The sequence below is a fragment of the Peromyscus maniculatus genome, chromosome 7, assembly GCF_049852395.1.
Source record: "Peromyscus maniculatus bairdii isolate BWxNUB_F1_BW_parent chromosome 7, HU_Pman_BW_mat_3.1, whole genome shotgun sequence".
Lineage (NCBI taxonomy): Eukaryota > Metazoa > Chordata > Mammalia > Rodentia > Cricetidae > Peromyscus > Peromyscus maniculatus.
The window spans coordinates 38,476,647-38,495,222 of record NC_134858.1 but is presented as its reverse complement, the minus strand read 5'-3'; the positions used below and the strand labels follow the sequence as shown (position 1 = coordinate 38,495,222).

General features: G+C 42.0%; 1 long non-coding RNA gene across 2 annotated transcripts in view; it reads left to right on the top strand.

Annotated features, from left to right (window-relative positions):
• The window catches only part of LOC121830800 (uncharacterized), a 110,417-nt gene that overhangs the window by 30,311 nt on the left and 61,530 nt on the right, over nt 1-18,576 (top strand). For both annotated transcript variants that reach the window (XR_006074024.2, XR_013052711.1), the window contains exon 2: nt 18,332-18,453. This is a non-coding gene — a long non-coding RNA (uncharacterized LOC121830800). The remainder of the gene's footprint in view (nt 1-18,331; nt 18,454-18,576) is intronic.

Below are 18,576 nucleotides of genomic sequence, written 5' to 3'. Positions count from 1 at the left end.
CTCATGGTTTCCCTCATTTAGGAATCTGATCCGTAGAGCAGGATGTGCAGTGTGTTGGCTACATAGTCCCCTAGCTGGGATCTGGGTCAGGATAGTGAGGTGGGATGTCCACAGTTGGTCTTTGAAAATTCAGCTGACACTTTCGTATCATTTCTTTGCTGCAGACCCACCTGTGTTCCCTCCCTTTTGGGAAAAGCTCCACATTAGTTATTGGTGCTACTGTGATTAAAAAAACAACAACAACAACAAAAAAAAAAAACCACCATGACCAAAAGAGACTTATGAAAGAAATGGTTTATTCTGGCTTACAGTTAGAGAGGGAGAGTCCATAACAGTGTGTGTGTGTGTGTGTGTGTGTGTGTGTGTGTGTGTGTGTGTGTGTGTGTGTATAGGCAGGCAGCTGGAGCAGAAAGTTGAGGGATCATATCTGCAAAGGCCAGACTCAAAGTAGAGAATGAAGTAGAACTTGGGCAAGGCTATAAACCCTCAATGCAGTGATTACTTCCTCTAATAAGGGCCTATAACCTCCCCCAAATAATGCCACCCACTGGGACCAAGTGTTCAAACACTTGAGTCTATGGGGATCTTTTCTTAATCAAATGACCACAAACTCTATGTGTCTCTTAAACTGGCGTCTGCATAACCACTTTTTTAATATTTTAGATCCTCACTGCGGTTTACCCTCCCTCCTCTCCTCCCTGTGCCTCTTTCTACCTTCCCTTACCCCTCATTCATTCTTCCTCCTTTTCAGTAAAGAGCAGGCCTCCCATGGATACCAACTAAATATGACATATCAAGTTGCAGTAAGACCAAGCACCTCACCTTGTATTAAGGCTGGGCAAGGCGACCCAGTATGAGGAGTAGTTCCCAAAAGCCGGTCAAAGAGTCAGAAACATCCCTGCTCCCACTGTTAAGAGTTCCACAGAAGATGAAGCTACACAATGCTCACATATATGCAGAGGGCCTAGGTCAGTTCCATGTAGGCTCCCTGGTTGTCAGTTCAGTCTCTGTGAGCCCCCGTGAGCACAGGCACAGCCACCTTTTTTTTTCTTTTTCGGGAGAAGGGGTGTGAAAAGAGGGTGAACGTCCAGTATTTTGGGTGTTTGGGAGTCCTCTTGCCTTGTGTTATCATCAAAGAGCAGAGAATCGATCTGACCGTTGTCTCCACCTGCTGACTCTTTTCCCACTAGGCTTTGTTAGGGACAGAGCTTCCAAAACAAAATTGTCACCAATAAGCTATTGTAGTGGGGACACTCCATCTGCGTCCAAATCTTCTCCTCCCACTGGGCACCATGCTCTGAGCATGGAGGTCACAGGGTGTCCAAGAAATAACAGACTATATGTAGTCACAGTCCAGAACCACAGGCATAGGAGGAGATCAGTGGAAAGTTACAACCGACCCCTGTTGCTCACTGGAAGAAACTACAAAAGCCTAACATGAGGGAGGCATCACATAAAGTAACTTAATTATTAATTAGCTAATTTGTTAAAAAAAAATGTTAACGCTCTTACCATGTAGACAGCTCCACGGCACCACATGAGCCACAGTGGGGGAACCCGTCCTCAAGGTTTGCACAGGGTTGTACACAATGACTGGAAAGCTGAAATGCAAAATGCCCAAGGCTAGCTGGGCGCCTACAGTAACTGCCGAGGGGATTGAAAAAGGGGGGAAGGTCTCTGGAAATGGGGGTGCGCCATGAAGAGGTTCACAGAGTGCTGAGAATAGAACGGTTTAGATAAACAAAATTGGAGAAGAGAGGTGATTAAGGACAATCCTGAGCCAGGAGGGAAAATAGGCACAGCTATGAAATGTTGGGCAACCCCAATCAACCCGGAGTTGGTCTAGCTGGTGTGAAAGACAGAGGTCCCGATAGCCTCATGCAGGCAAGACCTTCCAAAACTCTCTACTAGAAACAGCTTCCAAGTGTTTCCCATTCCCCTCCCCTGACCACATTCCCTCTTTCTCATCATCACTTTCTTTCATTGCACTCATCTATTTTTAAATAATGATAAGTCATTTCTAAGCCTCACACAACTAGAAACACCACATGCATTCCATCCAGGGTTGAGCTGTGAGGTGTATTGACATCCACTTTTTATTTTTATTTTTTGCCATGTCATTTATCCTGCTTGGTAATTGTACTATTTCCTTATTTATTTTTAATGTGCCTACTACTTATTTACAACCAGACTTCCCCAAAGGGCAGAATCTTCTCTGAGCTTTTGAACAAACACAGCAATTTGGAGAATTTCCATGAAGCCTGGAGCCTGGGCTGCTGCCATACTTTCTTCTAGGTATGCTGCAGATATCTCAGTGTTGGAAACTTCACCCCACTCCTGCTTGTTTCTTTCTTTATTGGATTTTATAATTCTCCATGTCTTGTGTAGGGCACACACCCCCTCTTAAGAGTGAGTATAAAGAGATCACATTTTGGGGAACTTTGTTATCTGGAAACGGCTTTACTTGGACACTTCACTGACTGTGAGGAGAGACTCTGAGCACAAAGCATTCTCTCTTAGGGTAGTGAAGAGTTTCCTGAGGACTCCAACCTGTCACTGTCATGAGCTGTTCATATCTGTGCTCCGTGGTGTCATCCTGGTTGTACCTTGAGAAGACTGTAGGGTTTTCAGATGTCCTCTTTGAGTACACATATTCTTTTGATGGATATTTACAGACACTTCTGTCTGGAGACTTGTGTCTTTCTGTTCTGGAATTGTTTTTCTTGGACTCTCTTTTTCTCCCTTCTGTCTTCTTCATTCTCTTTCTGAGATTCCTGGGTATCCTAATGTTAGGGAGCCACCGAACCTTTGTCTTTTTCTTCTAAACCTCTGTCCTCTGCTCTATCAGCTCAGCCTCCCTTCTCATCTTATACAGGTTCTCTCATCTGCCCCTTGTCCTTTTAACTCTCTGCAGCTCTTAATGCTGGTCTCTTCCTCCTGTAGTTACTGCTCCTGGAAGAAGTGTCTCTGTCTCACTTGAGTTTCTTTGTCCAATTAGTTTATTTTGGTCTCTGAATTTTTAGGTATATACATATACGTGTGTGTGTGTGTGTGTGTGTGTGTGTGTGTGTGTGTGTGTGTGTGTGTGTGTGTGTATTCCCTAACATGAGGTGATATTTGATAATCTAGGGAGAGGACCAGCATGGTCATCTCTTTCAGGCTTAGAAGGCACTAGTCCCCTGGTGACTTTCCTTGCAGGTTAATATAAAAGTCTCTAAATCTATTATTCAAGAGCTAATAGTCTGAATTCTTCCTCCTCGGAGAGGCCTCAACAAGCTCTTGGCTGGTGTAGGGTAGGAGGGTAGAGCGGTACAGGTCACAACTTATCTTGAGCACTGCATGAGTCTAATAGAAAAAGAAATAATGAGATTGTCATTGTCCCATGTGTGACTTTTTATTGAATTCCCTGTTTTCAATAACACACCCCACCCCAGCTCTTCTTGCCATCAGTCCATGCAGAGAGTCCCCTTCTTCAGTCTCTCAGGGAAGATGCAGTAGGGGAAGCACTTCTTTCTCATTCAAGCTTTAAGGTCTTTTCATCTTTTCTGTGCTTTTTCTAGCCCTTAAACCCCAGAGGTATAAGGCAGCTGTGACTCACAAGCCTTCTAGTTCAGTTACTAACTCAGCTCCCATTGTCCTTCCAGCTTCAGAATATTGGAGGCATTTTTCTTGATCATCCCACTTTTAGTTTTTTTTTGTTTGTTTGGATTTCTTGTTGTTTGTTTATCCGTTTGTCTTGTGTTGTGTCCTTGTGCAGCTCAGACTAGCCTTGAACTCACTATATAGCCAAGGATAATCTTGATGATCTTCTCAGTGCAGGGGCTGGAGGCATGAATGACCAGATCCAATTCCTGCAGTGCTGAGGATTAAACCCCAGAGCTTTGTGCATGCTAGGCAAGCACTCTACCAATGGAGCTGGATCCCCAGCCGCAGTCTGTTGAGAATTTGAATACTTTTCCTTTCTGGTGCTGTATTCTACTGCTTTGAACAAGAACTCAGGAGTCTTATAAACAAATGCTGCCCATATGAAAATTAACAGTTCATACAATACAGACATACTCCTCTTTTCCTCTGCAGTAAAGGAGATGTCCCTGTGAATATGCAGACTTGTGTTGTGTTGTAGTCAGGAAGTCCACAACATCACATACTGGGGCAGAGTCTCATTCTGCTGTAAGTAATTAGGGACTACTGAAGGTTTTGAAAAGGAGACATGGGAAGAGCAGGAGTTTAAGAAAATGGATCTTTAGAAAATGGTGTTAGGTGATAAATTGGACATAGGATGGGCTGCAGAAAAAAAGACAAGAATAGAAGCTGTTTCAATGGCTGGGCATAAGATAATACAGTCTATAGAGGGAGATGAGGGTCATTCGTTCATTCAACCATTTATATTTATAGAGAGACCATTAAGCACCAGGCATTTTGCCAGACACTGGATTTGTAACCGTGGCAGGTTGTATTTTCTAAGCACGACCTCATGAATATACCCCATCCCACATGCTCTTCCTGTTCTGTGATGCTAACCCTCTTCTATGAGGTTGAGAATGGGGTCATGTTCCCTCCCCGTCAGCTCTGGGGCCATCTATGACAGATGGGACACTGTGCCTGGGCTAGGTAGTAAAAGACAACACAGTACTTACCCTGTTTCAGCATCTCTTGAGAAGATTCTTTTAGAGCATCATAAGACACACTAAGACTACCAAGAAGGAGCAGCAATGAGGAGAGGCAATATGGAGGAGAGATTCCCAAAAGGGCCTAGGGGGTTTGAGTTATCCTAGTCTGGTAGTATACATGTGAGTGACCAGGGTCTTGGGTGATAACCCCAGTCGCCTGGCTGTGATCTGATAGTAGTAGTGGGTGAGAAGTAGGTGGGCTCAGTTAAGCTCTAGAATCAATCATGGAACATAACAATAATAATAAGAACTGTTTTAAGAAGCTGGTTTCCTAGGTGGTTTCTTATGTAGCCATAAGGAAGGCTAAACAAGTGAACATGGTTTGCAATGATGGTTCTCAGGTCATCTGTGCTGAAACTGTAATTGAAATTCTGTCAGCATAGTAAGGAAAGGCAGGAGGAGGTCAGGAAGGTGTCTGTAGGATGAGTGAAGGAGTGACAGCCTGAAGTGCTTGTCAACTGTGTCCTGGAAATAGAGAGAAAGGAATAAACAGCAGATGGAGACCACTTCACTAGGGGCACAGAACAAAGGACAAAAGCCTATCCAACGCACGCACTACTCACTTATTCATGGAAAGATGTCCCAGCGGCAATGGGTTCTGCCTGCATAGTCCCCATTGCTTCATATAAATTAACCTGACCTGAATTGGACCGACTTATAATGTGGTCATTAAGAGTCTTCATTGGTAGAGTTAGGGCAGAGCCTGGAACCTAGAGATATGCTAGTGATGCCCTCTAATAACTAGCTCATGACCTCCCCTCTTGGGTGACAAAAAAGGATCAGCCACTAGAATCCCACAGTGTGGCATGACTTTATCTGTGATGGGTGCATGGGACACCCTCCTGATACCACCCATGAGCTCAGGTCCCAATGCCTCCCCTGTTATGTTTTCTCACATTAAGATGGAAGGGACTCACACCATAGCCCCTGGACTTATTTACCCTTCCACACTAGACTACCAATGAGTGGGTGAGTAGGAAAGGCTGGGTGGATGTAGTTACTGAGAGGAGAAATAAGCTCTTTCCTAGAAAGGGGCTTCTGAGTATGCTCTTCCAGTTGGGAGTAAGACAGTGAGTTAATTAAGAGAAAGCACCTAATGACAGGCAAGGGAAATGTCCATGATTCTGTGGGTCTCTTTGTGAGTGGAATCTTCCAGCTCACTCTGTGTAAGAGGTTTGACCATGACACAAAAATTTCCCACAGTGAATGGCAGGGCAGGAGCATCCATAATGCAGGACCATTCTTTTCAACGGTCCCCTGTTACAGAAAGGCACCTGTGGGCCGGCATCCAGACATTCCTGGAAAATGTAGGTGTTTGCAGGTTGGCATGTCCTTGTCATGTGTCCCTTCCTGCCGCTTTGTGTATGAGCAGTACTTTCCCCCCCTGAAACACAACACACATCTTGTCTTCTGTGCTTGCCCTCTTCTTCCAGCCTGGCTTTCTCTGCTCTTGTCCCTCCCCGCTCAGATGCTCACTCTCCTGGGCAGCAGACTTCAGTGCCACTTCTGAAGTGTTTTCTAAAGTGGTCCTAAGAACAGTAGACAGAGGCTGGTGAGGTAGGTTTAGGTCAGGGACCCTAAAAGCGGTTCTAATTTGTGCCCTTGGCCAGAAGCAGGAAATGTCCTTGGGTCTGTCTTGCACAGAGTCCAAGAAGGCTAGGAGGAGCCTCTGGCTCCTGACCCGGTTTCTTGTTATTGTTCATCCCTCTTATTATTTTTTAAAAGCTTTTGAGATTTAATATTGTCTGCGGAGGTCAAAGGACAACTTTGTGGAGTTGGCTCTCTTCTGTTGCCTTTACAAGGGCTCCTGGGATCGGACTCAAGTCCTCAGGCTTGTATAAAAAGTGTCTTTACCCATCAAGCCAGCTTGCTGGCGCCCTTCCTTCCCCTTTTACTAACATAAATGAGTATCCCTGCCTACAAGCTTTAACTGAGGGTATGAGAGACATTCGAATTCCTTGGGGGATAGGTGGACTGGACTGATGAGCTCATCTCTCACCCCTGTACATTATTAATCCTAGGTAGGGGATTGCAATGATATCCAGTTTCCTGGGACCCCCTTCTTCTTTACAGGAGCTTGCCCTTATTCTCTCCTAAGCTCCCATCTACAATCTTACAACAAAACCTTTCTGAAAACTCACTCTTCTGTGGTCCAGGTCCATGAATTTCATTCTTCAAATCCACCAAACAAGAACCCAGAACCACTGACTCAATGAGACCTTTGTGTGACTGTGAGCTTTCAGCACCCCAGACTCTGAGTTACAGTCCACCTGAGACTAGGAAGCCTCTGCTGCACTCAAGAAACCCCACTTTTCACTGTTTCGGTAGTGCTAATTGCTTGTACTATACCATGGGCAGTGAGATCTATGAGCAATGGGTGTGTATTTTACATTCAGTTAGGAATGGGTCCACATCCCAATGTATAAGTCTGTGGATTCTGTGACTTGGGGCAAGGGAATTGTACTGTTTTCCCAGGGCTGATAGGATAAAATACTTTATATAAGGATGACTTTAAAAATAGGAACTTATTATCTCACAGGTCTACAATTGTGGAATCAATGTGTCAGGAAGTTCCTTCTTCTTGGAGGACCTGGATATTAACCCACCTACAGTCCTTAGCCTCTCTTGGCTTGTAGATTCACCCCTCTGATGTCTACATTCACTGTCACACAGCTGTCTCCTTATTTCTCTACATCATCTGCCCTCTGTGTGTGTCCAAGTTCCCTTTTCTTTTGAAGATACTGGTCACCCTAATGACCTCACCTGAACTGACTATACCTGCAAAGACCCTATTTCTAAAGAAGGTCACATCCAAATGCACCAAGGGTTAGGACCTCAACACATCTCAGGAAGGAGGTGGGGAGGACATAATTTAGACCCATAGGTGAAGTTATTCTTTCTATGTTGGTTTTCCTATCAGAGAAACTGATAATATTCACAGTAACAAAGTCAAGAACACACTGCAGGTCTTCAGTTAAACAATGCATTCGAAGCATTAGACACGTTGACAGTTGAAAAAAAAATGTGTGTCAACTGCATCATCAACTCTTATGCTTCAAAATGTACCTCCAGTCTCAGAAAACCCAATGTGAACATTTGTAGATGCACTTCTAAGGCCTGGGGTAGAGACAGCAATGACTAATGAAGTATCACAAAGGGGGTGACTCTCAAAGAAAAAAAAAACTATGGAATTTTCTGACCCTTCTCCATCTCAAACTACATCCTGGCTAATTTTATGCCAATTTGACACAAGCTAAAATCATTTGGGAGGAGAGAATCTCAATTGAGAAAATTCTCCCACCAGATTGGCCATGGGAGAGCCTCTGGGGCATTTTCATGATTAATGGGTGGTGGTGGTGGTCCCAGACCTCTGTGGTAATCCATCCCTGGGCTGGTGATCCGGGACCACATAAGAAAGAAAAGTGGGCAAGTCATAAAGAGTTAGCCAGTAAGCAGCACTTCTCTATGACCACTGTATCAGCTCCTGTCTCCAGGTTCCTGCCTTGAGTTCCTGCCCTGATGTCCCTGAAGGATGAACTGCAAGCTATATATAAGATGAAATAAACCCTTTCTTCCCCAGCTTGCTTTTGGTCATGGTGTTTTTGATTTTACGAATTAATCAGAAAACAGGTATCATTTGAAGGAGAAATATCTGGATGTTTTTATTTCCTTCTTGAGTGACTAATGAAGTCTGTTACTTGGGAAGCCTTTTCGGAAGTGCCTTGATCCCTGTCTTGAATTGGTGCTCAGTACAGAGGCCGGGTTGTTGTAAGACTTCCCAAATGTTGACTCAAAGTTCACACCATTTGCTATCCCTTAGGAAAGTAGCTATAAAGACAAGATCAAATGTGTGAAAAGATAGGAATGTAGCTCAGTGGTAGAGTGCTTGCTTCACATGCACAGAACTGTAGGTTCAACCCCTAGGATCAAGAGGAAAACCAATAGAATTTGAAACTATCAAAAACAACCACATGGACAGCATATGCGTGCTTAGCTTTTTCAGGCTAAGGAAACACCCCAGAGCCCTGAAATCCCTTTATGTCAGTGCTTAATAGAAAGCCATCAGCAAAATTTTATTTCACCTAAAAGGCCAGTCTAGCCCAGGCTCTGCTGCCTTTCTACGTGATCATTCATTGGCCTTGGAAATCAGTAATAGTCAAAGCAATAAAGACTAATTTTATGCCCTAGAACTTGATGGTGAAAAGTATTTCAGATGATGGTTTGTGACAACTTGATTTAGGAAACAGCAAAGCTGACAGCTGAATCAGTTCAGGAGCGATGGGATGGTCCTGTGTTCTGTTTTGCAGTGTAAGGCAAACAAAACGTAGCTAAACAGATCAAATGTAACTGCTCTTAGCTCCTGCCGTCCTTCTCTTATAAAATAAAGACTAAACTATTCCCAGTATATCCCTTCATAGAGATCAAGTTCTCAAAAATACTCGCATCAGTCAGGGTTCTCTTGAAAATGTAAATATAGCAAGAGATTTGCTATAAGGTATCAACTCGGGAGATTAAATGAGTTGGCAAGTCCTAAGATCTGTCACTAATAAGCCAGAGATTCAGGAGGGCAGGTAGAGTTCATTCAGGTCTAACTCTGAGGCCTGAACCCTTGAGAGCTTTTAGGGTAAGCCCCATGACAGATTCTGGCAGACTTGATATCCAAGGAAACCTGGACCTGCAGTTTGACTATGAAGGCCAGAGAAAACTGATGTCTTACCACAAAACAGTCAGAGGGAAGAGTTTCATCATAGTTACAAGATGGTGTGTGGCTTGATTTTAGTTGTCAATTTGGTTGGGTTCTGAAATACTTTGGGGCACCAGGGAAGAACACCTTTAGGTGTGTATGTGAGATGAGTATTTTCAGAAAGGGTAACTGAGGGGGCAAGATCTGCCCCAAATGTGGGTGGTGCAATCTCAGAAGCTGCGGGTCCCGACTGAATAAAGGGGAGAAGGAGGAAGGCAGCTGAGTGCCAGCATCTCTGGTTTCCTGATGTGTGGAGAGGTGAGAAAGCTGCATGTTCCTGCCACCAGGCAGCAGCTGCTGCCATGCCTCCCTCACCATGATGGAGTGCATTCGCTCAAACTACACGCCGAAATCAATCCTTCCTTGAAAGCTGTTTATGTCAGGTATTTGGTTCCAGTGACAAGAAAGCTAATTAATACAGAGGGTTAGCCTTTTGAACGACTGATGGGACCCAATCACATTAGGAAGGGCGGTGGTGGACTTGCTTTGTCAATCAGAATGCTGTTCTTCAGAGATCCCTTCACAGATACTGATGTTTGACCAAATGCTTGGACTCCTCATGGCCTGATTAAATTGACACATAAAATTAACCATCATCACACTATAGTTGATTTGGGGTAGTTACGAATATAGGTTTTTGGTTCTGAGTATAGCTACACAACCAGCTGTGTGCTAACTGTGAGGCTTTAGGCAAGTCCTTCATTATATCAGTACCTCAATTCTTCAGTTGCACAATGGAGGTTAACAACAGTACCTAGCTCATAGATGTAGTATAATGGTCAACTCAAGAAAAAGACTTAGTACAGAGCCTGACCCAGAATAATGGCTTCTAAGTTCACCACTGTGTTCCTTTCTTCTCTTCTTCTCCTCCATCTCTTACAGACATACAAGGAATAGATATAAAAAAGAATCAGATATACCTCCAGCCCTCAAGGAGTTTGTGGTATAATACAGAAAGACAGCTGTGTGACAAAAACCGTGTACACAAATCCCAACACAGAAGTCCACTGTGGGGACAGAAAGGAGCGCTACATAGCAAATGTTGGTAGTTCTGCATAGCTTGTATCCTCTCACAAGGTACGGGACAATCCCTCTCCAACATTTTCCCACTGTGTCGGTTTGAAAGCCATGCTGGGCCAGCAGCCCATATCACCCCCTCAACTCTCCCCAGCTCCTTCCTCTCTTCATAATCCACCTTCTGGAAGTGCTCTACACTCTGTGTCCACACCCACCCCTTGCCACCATCCGCAGAGTCTCAGCCTCGCTGTAGTCAAGTTACAATCTCCATTCCTCCACAACTTCTGTTTTGGAGACCAATGTTATGGTCTCTTTTAGATTGTTTTATTCTGCTTTGTGATTGGCTGTGGTTTCTTTATTGAAATGATCTTGTTTTAGTCTTCTGATACTATTCTCTCCTTCCCTTACTCCCTAGCTGTGGTGTATGTTGTAGAATATAAGTTTAAGATGTGTTAATTTGTTTATAATGTGGAACATTTGTTTAATGATGCAAAGATGTGTTGCATTCGTTTATGTTGCATTTGTTTAACTCTGTAAAGCTGTGTTACTTTGCCTGTCTCAAACACCTGATTGGTCTAATAAAGAGCCAAACAGCCAATAGCTAGGCAAGAGAGAGAAACAGGTGGGGGCTGGTAGGCAGAGAGAATAATTCGGAGGAGAAATCTAGGGAGGAAAAAAGTAGGATCAAGAAAAGGAGAAGGAGAGGAGGATGCCAAGGGCCAGCCACACAGTTACACAGCCAGCCATGGAGTAAGAAAGTTTTATATATATATATTAAAGAAAGGTAAAAAGCCCAGAGGCAAAACATAGTTAAAGAGAAACAGGATAATTTAAATAAGAAAAGCTGGCTACAAACAAGCCAAACTAAGGCCGGGCTTTCATAAGTAAGAATAAGTCTCCATGTATTTATTTGGGAACTGGGTGGAGAACTCCAAAATAGTAAAACAAACAAACAAAAAACAAAACAAAACAAAAACAAATGCAGGTTTATTTTCCTTATTACACTGTCTTTTACATATTGTTATTCTCTATGGTTTCTGTTTGGGGTTTATGTTTCTTCTTGGTGTATAAATGATTAAGGCTGTCCTAAACTTTAACCCCAGCTGCTGTGTGCATGCTATATTTTACATTTAGTTGTGTCTCTTGAATACAGGTTCACATCTCTTGAATGTTTCCAGATAATAGTTTCAGCTGCCCTTGAACTCTATACAACTGATGATGACCCTGAGTTCCTGCTCTTTGTGCCTCTACATAACCAAGTTTATTTGGTGTTAGAGATCACATCTCTACCCCCCATCATGTATTCTTGACCTTGGCTCATGACATCACCTTCCTCTGCCAACCACACCAGGAACTTGTTGGTCTCCAGGTTTCACATCCATGTCATTTCAATTCTATAAACGAAATGTGTCTTAATTTTATTATTTTCCCCGCTCCTTATTGACTGTGATGTTACTCTGGTCTCCAATGTCTTTCCCTTGCCTCATTGTGATAGACTCCTAACTGGCCTCTGCTTTCTCTTTAGGTTTGAGCTACTAATCTCATATAATCATTTAGCTTAAACATCCATCTGAATGAAACATATCCTCATTTGAAAAAAGCCCTCTTCATTGTTCTTTAGTTCAGAGGAAAGTCCAAATTGCTTAATCCAACTATCAAAGTTCTTTACAATCTGACTCTCAGCTTTCTACATAGTATATTTCACCAAGACCCTGAAATAGAATAGCCTATGATGGGCTGAATTGTGCTGCCTTCTTTCACAGGCTTAACAGATCTTAACAGTATGCCTGTCTTCAGAAGTAGAGTCTCTAAAGGTATAACTAAGTTGAAATGAGGCCAATAGAGTAACCCTACTCTTCAAAATTGGTGTCTTTATAATAAGAGACAAGTGGAAGTCTCCACATTAGCCCTGAGGTGCCTTTGCTGGGGTGTTATGTTAAGGAAAGAAATTACTCCATACAAGCCACTACCATTTTCCCCCACATCCAATACTTCCCTTCCTAAAAGAGCAGATAACAAGGTAAGTGAGCCTACCTGAGTCTTTTCTTGTTTGGATGAAACCATTTTCCCATACCCAGTGTTAGAATGCATTCCTAGTCTTGCCCAGAGAAGTTGAAAATATCATGACATAACAACTGGTTGTCCTTGTTACATTACAAATGCCAGAACTATGAGAAATGCAAGCATGGACCATTTCAGAGGCTCTGAGGTGAAGGCATCTTAATAGGGAGAGACTAGACAGAAGGCATGTTTGATGATAACTCATCAAACCAGAAGTCCTGGTATGGTTACAATGAAATCTGAATAGCTGGGGGCTGAAGGGTCTCCTGTACTGTGCTGAAGATCTCCACTCTCTCATGCTCCCTTAAAATGCTCTTTCCAAAGAAAAACAAAATGGAAAATCTCAGGTAACCCTTCACTGGTACAAACACCGAAAGCAAAGTGGCCTCATAGCCACTGGATAGATCTTTCAGAGGGAAACTGAGGCTCAAGGCAGTTCTAAGGAGGGTGCTGCAGGAAGAGAGAAAAGTGAAACATTCAACTCCGTAATTATCCTTACAGCTCCTCAGAAATCCTCTTTCCAAAATTGTTCCCCTATCTGATTATCAACTGGCCTGAAATTCTACCGCCAGGGATATGTTTGTTAATTCCCAGGAAACATTAAGAGGAGGTAAGAATCATTTTCAAATTTTGCTGTAACCTGATGCTGGCAGCCACTCATGTGATAATGGAAGCCAACCAGAAATTGAAGCCCAGAAATAATAGAAGGTAAATGTGGGGCCAGTGGGAAATGCTCTCACTAGAATTGCAAGCCACCTGCAGCAGCGGTCCATGTGGGACAGATAAGGAGATATTGGGGGTTAGAGCTGCTGGTACCAACTCCCTTACAATTGTTGCTGCAGATTGTCTGGCTGAGTAGGGAGGGCACTATCCCTAGGCTGCCGAGGAGAGCCGACAAATTAAGGGAGAACAGCATGCAACCAATATTCCAGCCTGGACGGCAGAATGTGTTGAGTCTTCCTCACCACCACGGCTCTTCCACTTCTGTTCCCTAGAGCAGGTTCAACTGCCTTTGCCAAAGAAGCAGGGGGTGGGGATATTGTTGGCCTCATGCCCACCTGAGTATCTGCTAGAAGAGTTTTGCACATGCTGCTAAGTGCCCAGTGGCACCCAGGGCTCCCTTTTACATTCTTAATTACCCTGAAATTCAGCCACATGGTCCCTCTGCCTTCCTGGACCAGTGCTCTGTGGCAGCTGGTATTAGAAACCAACTGTGCTTCAAGAGCCCTCGAGTCCCACTCTCACTCTCAGGAAGGGAGTGGACTGAATGTTTATGTGTGTGTTTGCACATATGCATGCATGTATGTATGGTGTTAGGCATGCATGCATCTCATCACTCCAGGGAGTGATCTGTGGTGTGTATGAATATTGATGTGTGTGTGTGTGTGTGTGTGTGTGTGTGTGTGTGTGTGTGTGTGTGATGATTTCTGAGGGTTTCTCTTGATTATTGATAATGATTTTAGAATGAACTTATGAATGGATGGATGGTATTTTAAGCTTCCATGGGGAACTGGGAAATTTCCAGTGTCAGCAGAAGGAGCCACAGAAATTATCTGGAAGTTGATGATGAATTGACATCTTTTCTAAAAGAGGGAAGGTACAGTTTGTGGACATTTGTGTCTGGCTATTAAGACAAAATAGAAGGAAGTGGGGTTGAAGGCACTTGGAGAAAATTTTCAGTTGGGATTATCGTACCTTCTCTACATAAATGCCCCACATCCATCTTTTTCTGAATTTTGTTGAAAAAGACAAGTTTTGAAATAGGTATTTGTGCATTGCATAATTTTGCACCACCACACACAAAATCACTATGTGTTCACACACATATACACACATGTGGGCATTCTTATTTGGTACATGCATTGTGAAGTGTTTTGCTCAAAATTGGGAGATGGAAAAGTACTTCTTGGTTTCCTCTCAAGAAATCCCAAGGTCTCTTAATGACAGAAATGCAGGAAAATGTAATGAGTGTTAGAAGCCTGATCAGTAAGCAAGGGAGCCTTCTGGAGACAGAGAATCACTCCTCTAACAGTGGTTATGAAAAGCTGTTTGAAGGGGCATGAGTCCAAACTAGAAGGGGAAAGAGAATGTTCTTACACATATATGAGAAAAAGGAAAACCAAAGTTATCCAATAGAAACAAGTTACAAGGTCCCCCTCCCCAAGTTCAATGTTCTGTGACCATTGTCCCTGGGATCAATGAATAACTCACCTGCTAGTACAGTAGATGGTAACTCTTTGGAGACCACATTGCTTATCTGTCATCATAGGGCGATCTCATTATGACTTCATAGGAAGGTCTCATTTCCACTTCTTAGGAGGTCTCATTGGACTGTTTTTTTTTTTTTCCAGCTCCATTATTGAAGAACCAATCAGAAGGGAAGGGTGAATTTATATTAGTTATTACTAATTTAAGATGATTGATTGGGTCAATATTTTACCAGTTCATCTCATTTAACAAACCTGAATTAACTATTTATAAATGGTCCAGCATTGTGCTCAGGTCTGCCCTCAAAATATTTCGTAGAAGAGTGATCATATCAAATCGGCAGTGCAGGGGGCAGGAGAGGTGACTGAGTAGTTAAGAGTGCTTCCTGTCTTCCAGAGAACCAAAGTTCAATTTCCAGCACCATGCTGGGCAACTGACAACCACTTGCAACTCAAGCTCCAGGACACCTGACACCTCTTCCTGGCCTCTACAGGCTCCCTCACTCATGTAGTATACACACAGAGACACAAACACACACATGGACAAAAATAAAATTTTAAACAATTGAAATGAGATAACATCAGGAGCGCACACAGTGATGTGCACACGTGCACACAGGGTGCGCTCAGACATCCTGAGGGGAAGTAGTTAAACGCAGCAGATTAAGGCTGGTTTGATGGACAAGAGGAAGCACTGGCTGGTTTTAAAGCAGAAGTGGAGTTTGCCTGATCAAGGGGAACACTGTACTAAAGATAGTGGGTTTGTATTTCTAAATATGATGCCAATGGAATAGCTGTTGCCACCGGCAGAGAACATCTGCTTATGAGATCAGTTCCAGCTGCTCTCCTGTGAAGACTGAACTTTCAGATCCAATGTTGTAGTTCACTGCACCAGACAACACGGACATGAAAATAATGCAAAGAATTGTTCGTTTATAAAATGCAATATGATCAACACTAGTTCTTTTAAGAAAATTGACAATTAGTTGTATGTAAATGTAGCTGCCAGAGAAAAAGGTTTAGCATTACGATGTGCAATAAATTTGGGTACAAAACTGAAAATACATATGAGATATTGTCGTTGAAACCTATTTGAAAAGTATTTATATATTTTAGATAGTATTAAGAAAGACTTAGAAGCTTATGTGAGAGTGGTGTGTACATAATTAGGGGAAGGTGGTTCTTAAAGTCAGCCAAATCATCCTTGAGTGAGTAAATACAACAAAAACCCACAGCTATAATCACAAAAAATATTAATAGGAGATAATAATAAAAACAGAGGACTAAAACTTGTATGATGTAACCAGACTTGTAACTTGAGGAAAAGTCATCACCTAAAATGGTTTAGTTTGGGAAAGTAGATAGATAATCCTTCATTTGAACTAGCTAGGAAAATAAAGTCAAACAATGCAGAAGGAAATGGATGGTAAGAAACCTGTAAAGATAAGAGCAGAAATAAAGTTGAAAATAAAATGAGTTGATAAAGCAGGAGAGCCTCTGACATACAAAATTTGATTGAAATCAGGAAATAAAAGGGAAGTATAGTGTACTTGAAGTAAAATATTAGGAAACGGCTGATGTGACGTGTGTACATGCTGCAAAAATCATCTCAATGAAAAGCTCTCCGCTACTCTGAAATCCATAATAAAATGGTGGATCTCTAGGAAGTTTACAATTACCCAAGACTTACAGGGGAAGAAATGAGGATTTTGAGAGGATGAAATAACATGACAAAAAACTTGAAAAAGTAATTATGAAATGGTTCTATCCATGATACAAAAATTTCAGGAGAAAATAGTCTCATTGATGAATCTGTCAAAATATCAAAAGGGGTGTAACCTGTAAAGGGAAAATATTGAGCATGTACTGATTCTTGTAAGAAGCTAACGTAACTGTAATATAAAATCTTACCTATAATTTGTAAAATTAGACTGCAGGCACCACCTCTTTTGTGAATGTAGATACAAAGCTTAAATAAAACACTATTATGTAAAGAATATGTTAGAGAACAGATATCACCCTTGCTGTTCTTCACATAGAAGAGCACATTCCTAGATAAAAGAATAAATATTTATTAAAGCGCTTTATCTCTCAAACAATCAAAACAAGGACTCTGGGGACAGGAGATATGGCTCAGCAGTTGGGAGCACTTTCTGCCCTTGCAGAGAAATTAGGTTCCAGTACCCACATGGGGCTATTCACAATTGCTTGTAACTCCAGTTCCAAAGGGTTAACACCCTCTTCTGGCCTCTGCAGATACCTGCACTCACATGAACATGCCAGTAACACTATAAAATTCAACATCTACATGGAAAAGAATTATAGTAAAATTGGGCCAACAATATTCCTTCTTAATATGTAAAAGTGTCTGTATCTTAAACCAATTCCAAATACCAAGCTCAGTAAAGTTGGCACAATTTGGGGGTGAAGATGCTGACAAAATGGAACAGAATTAAGAAGCTGAATTGTTTGAAAGGGAAAAACTAAACAGTCATAATTTCCATAATACCTTATTGTCTACTACAAATCCCTTCACAATGAGCTGAAAAAATTTAGCATGAATTAGCATTAAGTCAAGTGATGGATTACAAACCCCACATATGATACTCAATTACTTTGTACTATAAATACAATGGAGCAGAATATAAAATAACATAAATATAACAAGTAAAAGTGGAAGTCTGCATTAAAGCACAGAAAACACGTCAGTATAAAATATATTGAAAATTAAACACAAATTTGCAAATCATATAAATAGGCTGTCTGCCAAAGAAGAAATCATCTTTTCCACCTCATTAGAAATCAAAGAAAATAGAAACAACAAAATGTTATTTTCTTATCAAATCAGGGAAGATTTTCAAAATCATCACATTTCTTTTTGGAAAGTATGTTGGAAAATACTTCCATGAATATGAATGGTAGGTAGAACACGTTATTGCTTTCTAGGAAGAGACTATTTAGTAGCTTTCAAGACCTATGGAGATTTGTGTGATTGGGTTTGGTAATTCTACTTGTAAAAATACATCCTCATAAAGTTATGAGAAATGCATAAAAAGATTATGTATGAGGACATTCATCATCAGTTATTCATGGTAGCCAAATTTTAGAAGCAATCAAAGTGTCTAATAATAATGAGAGGTTTGGAAAATTATGACATGTCCGCATAAGATCAGAACAAATAATGTTTGCACAGAGCAGTTAATGACATGGGAGAAAGAACATGTGACCAGTTTCAGAGAGGCAGAGGGAAGGAACACACTAAAAAGTTAACTGCCATAAATCTCTGTCATTGGATGATGAATTATTCCTAAAGTACTTTTACATGTTTCTTCATTTTCTCAAATTTGAAAAGCCTCAGTCAGACATAAAGCATTACTGACTGTTCTCAATTTGCATTTTTCAATGTTTAGCTTCTTATGCAGGGCCTCTTCCCTTCTACCCCATCAGGATCTGTTCCAATCCTTGTAGAATGACATGGGGAACTAACTCAAAAAGCAGATAGGAAGATGGAGTTCTGCTTGGCCATGGGCCCTCTGTCTTGACGTCTTGACTTGCCACAGACCCAGATGTAACACGGACAAGTGACTATGAACAAAACCTCTGAAACCATTTTTCTCCTTTCATTTTATCAGGTATTTTATCACAGTGACTGAAGCCTGTGACTAACCCATAGTATACCAGAACATGGCCCGGGACCAGCAATGGGTGAGACTCCCAGGAGCTACAGCCATTTTCGTTCATCTGTGAGCATTGGGTAAGAACCAGAGATACTGAGAGTCAGAGAATGCATGGGCAAATCCCACCGAGTTCTCACCCTCCATTCCCAGGCTCAGAACTGTGCTTGAACTTTGAACATGCTTAATGTTTAAGGAATTAA